Genomic DNA, 4,006 nt, shown 5'->3' with positions numbered 1-4,006 from the left:
ATACACACACACACACACATACACACACATACACACAGATCACACTTGTGGATTCCTCTCCTGTTTGCACCATAATCATGGAACCATGTGGTCCGTGAATCTGCAGAGTTTATGCTTCTTAGACCAAGGGAGCCACAGAAAATTTTTGTGACCTATCTGGTGGCCGGACCTCTCAGCCTTGTCATCTGCCATTTATCCAGTATCTAAGGACCCCACAGCCCAAACCGGAAGTCAGAATACCTGAGATTTGTTGAAAAGCTGCTAGGAGGATGAATAGAGGTATCATGGCTGTCAGCAGCATTTGCAGATACTATGTAAATTATCAACTAAAAAGGATGTTAATCTGTACTGTTCTACTATTATTATTTAGGTCTTGTAGAATAAAGTTGGGCTTCCCAGATAGCTCAGTTGGTAAAGAATCCACCAGCAGTGCAAGAGACCCCGGTTCAATTCCTGGGTCAGGAAGATTGGCTGGAGAAGGGATAGGCTACCCAGGGCTTCCCTTGTGGCTCAGCTGGTAAAGTTAACCATTTTTTCTAGATACATAATGAATGTTAACACTTTAGCTTTTACTTGGCATAAAAATTTAACTCCTTCAAGGTGGATTTGAATTTACCTATGAGAAAATTGACATTTGGTTGCTAACACGAGTTTATTTATGGATCCAGTATGAGGGTTGTTGTTTAAAGACAGAAATAACAAAAATATATCACTGTATATATAAATATATATCACTGTGTTTATCTGTTATATTTTAAAACACAAATCATTTTATTTCATTTACCTTTCTATTTTCTTCAGAAAAATATGTAGCTACATGTTTAAGTCCATCTATGGAAAGACATTGATGACTCAGGGTTAAGTGTCATGTAGCTCCCGGGCAGGTGAAGATCAAGTTCAACAGGAAGGTAGGCACCGTTCCTGGTCCCCCAACCAGGTACCTGAGAGACCCTGGTTCCGACAATTCCAGCTCTAGGCTGTGGTAATGGAACTTCACATCTCCTGGAGCAAAGCATGGAGAGGCCCACTTCTCTGAAGCCCCCTGGACAGAACACAGAAACAAGTAGGAGGAGCCAGAGGACTGGGGACCCAGCTCTTTCAGCTGCAGAGTCTCAGACACCTGCTTCCAGAGTCTGGTGGTAGGAGAGACCTCTCTTTTCCCAAGGACTGGATCTCAAGAGGGTCTGAGGAAAAGCCTTCTGCTCCATTAGCTCTGGAAAATCCCCAGGAGTAACCAAGGCCCAGGAACCAAGAGGAAGTTTAGGGATTAAAAATTGTGGTTCTCCAGGAGCTCACAAATATCTCCAGAGTGGAGAAAACCCTGTGGTACTGAGGAATCCTGGCAGCTTCCAAAGGGACTAGACCCAGGAGGGAGGTGATCTCCTACCTGCCCAAGGCCAATCTGCCCCCAGTGGTGCGGGGTCCCAGTAGACTCAGCCCTGGACTCAAGGGGTCACTGCCCACTGTGACCTTCCTTCAGGGCAGGAAGGGACCTTTCAGACCTTTGAGAGGGCCACACTGGGCTCTGTGTTCTCGTCCCTGCCTCTGTAGGCACTGAAACTCTGACAGTCCAATGTGGTTTTGTCCAGAGAAGGAGCTTTTCCCTGAAGCCCCAGACCGGCTCGTGTACCTGGCACATCTGGGAAAGCAGGGGTGAGGCTCTGCTCAGCCCAGAGTCCCCCTTGGAGGATGTGCAGGAGGGGGCGAGGGAGGGGGGCTGCAGGGGTCCTGGAGCTGCTTTTTACACTCAGGCTGCACCACTCACCTCCAGGGCCTGCATCCCCAGGGGAACCAGGGAGCTCCACTCCTAGAGAGAGGGGGCAGAATAACTAGGAAGGGCTCTAGGACTGAGAGTTCAAGAACTCCTGCCCTTCATTGAAAGAGAAGCTGTAGACAAGGAAAGGGGAGACCAAGAATCCTGAGAGGTGAGTACCTGACCCCTGCTTTCCTCCTGCTGCTGCCCTGCACCTGAGTGAAGGGGTCAGAAATGCAAGCTGGGCAGGTTCTGAGACGGAAGATCTAATGACATGGAGCAGCTGGGTCTCTCAGCCAAAGAGGCAGAAATATCTCTGGGGCTGAGTTTCTAGATCCTTGGCTTCAGTTCCATTTCTAGGGGAAAAGGACGAAGCTCTCTGGCAGTGTGAGCAGTGCCTCGCACTCTTCTTCTTGAGTTTTTTCAATCAAAAGATATGTTTAGATTTGCCAGGAGGAAAGAAATACACTTAAAATTTTGTGAGTGTGAATGAAATGTGAGCCAGTCACTTTAGAAACACTAAATCTAATCTTAGATCTTAAACTACTGGAGTTTTATTTCCAGTTCATGAATGGATAGGTGAAGTAATAAATATAGATTCATTATTTTAACCAATGCCATCTTCTTCCATTAGAAAATTCAGAATTTAAGCCTATATTCATTTAGTATTTATATTTTTTAAAAAAGAAGCTTTTTATTTTGTACTGTAGTACCAGTCCATCCTAAGGGAGATCAGTCCTGGGTGTTCACTGGAAGGACTGATGTTGAAGCTGAAACTCCAATACTCTGGCCACCTGATCCAAAGAGTTGACTCATTTGAAAAGACCCTGGTACTGGGAAAGATTGAGGCCAGGAGGAGAAGGGGACAACAGAGGATGAGATGGTTGGATGGCATCACCAACTCAATGGACATGGGTTTGAGTGAACTCCGGGAGGTGACGATGGACAGGGAGGCTTGGCATGCTAGGGTTCATGGGGTCTCAAAGAGTCGGACATGACTGAGCGACTGAACTGAACTGAACAGCCAACTTATAATTTTGGAGTAAATGTACAATGTAGTAAACAATGTACAATGGTTCCTTGATGGTCTGGTGGTTAAGAATCCCCCTGCCAATGCAGGGGACACGGTTCCATTCCTGCTCTGGGAATATCCCACATGCCTCGGAGCAACTAAGCTCATGCGCCATAACTACTGAGCCAGCACTCCAAAGCCTGTGCGCTGAAATAAGAGGAGTCACTGTAGTGAGAAGCCCAAGCACCACAACAAAGAGTAGCCCCCATTCACTGCAACTAGAGAAAGCAGGTTCACAGCCAGGAAGCCAAAATAAATAAACCTTTAGGAAAAAAAAAAAAAATGCTGTAATAGTTTCAGGTGAAAAATAAAAGGACTCAGCCATGCATATGTATGCATCCATTCTCCTCCAAACCTCCCTCCCACTCAGTCAGCCATGTAACAATTGAGCAGAGTTCCATGTGCTATGTAGTAGGTGCCCAACCTGTATATTTATAAAGAATAAAGTATTTCACTAAGGCATCAAGGAGTAAGATGAACCCTCAAAACTACTCTTTTCATATATAGGAGCACAACTTCATGTGGTAAAGAAAGTGAAAAAGTGAAAGTGAAGTTGCTCAGTCGTGTCTGACTCTTTGCGACCTCATGGGCAGTAGCCTGCACCAGGCTCCTCCATCCATGGGATTTTCTAGGCAAGAGTACTGGAGTGGGTTGCCATTTCCTTCTCCAGGGAATCTTCCCCACCTAGGGATCGAACCCAGGTCTCCTGCATTGTAGACAGACGCTTTACCATCTGAGCCACCGGGGAAGTCCAACTGCCTGCCAATGCAAGATACCCCAGGTTTGATCTCTGGGCTGGGAAGATCCCTTGGAGGAGGAAATGGCAACCTACTGTACTCTTGCCTGGAGAATCCCATGGACAGAAGAGCCAGACAGGCTACAGTCCATGGGGTCACAAAGACTCAGATATGACTCAGCATGCACGCATGCACTTGTGTGATACTAATCGATTGTCCGTGAGAACCAAAAATGAAGCTAGCCAAAAATATTTAGAAAAGTTTAATGAGATGGCAGTAGCTTTAAACACATTTTAAAATAAACTAAAATTATAAAAGCAGTCCCATAATGGTACATGAATTCCCAAATAGTTTAGTAATCTCTGCACTAAGATACTCACCCAGATCATGGACAAATGCATAGCATAGTACAAATAAATGAAATGTATGGCAAAAAAGCATGAT

At 45.6% G+C, this 4,006-nt stretch overlaps 1 non-coding gene across 1 annotated transcript; it reads right to left on the bottom strand.

The window, feature by feature from the left end:
* Positions 1 to 3,501: 3,501 nt before the first annotated feature.
* On the bottom strand, positions 3,502 to 3,573 carry TRNAC-ACA (transfer RNA cysteine (anticodon ACA)). The gene has a single exon. It is a non-coding gene; the product is annotated as a tRNA-Cys (tRNA).
* Between the last annotated feature and the right edge of the window lie 433 nt (positions 3,574 to 4,006).

This window comes from Bos taurus, chromosome 29 (assembly GCF_002263795.3).
Source record: "Bos taurus isolate L1 Dominette 01449 registration number 42190680 breed Hereford chromosome 29, ARS-UCD2.0, whole genome shotgun sequence".
NCBI lineage: Eukaryota > Metazoa > Chordata > Mammalia > Artiodactyla > Bovidae > Bos > Bos taurus.
This window is presented reverse-complemented; position numbering and strand designations above follow the sequence as displayed.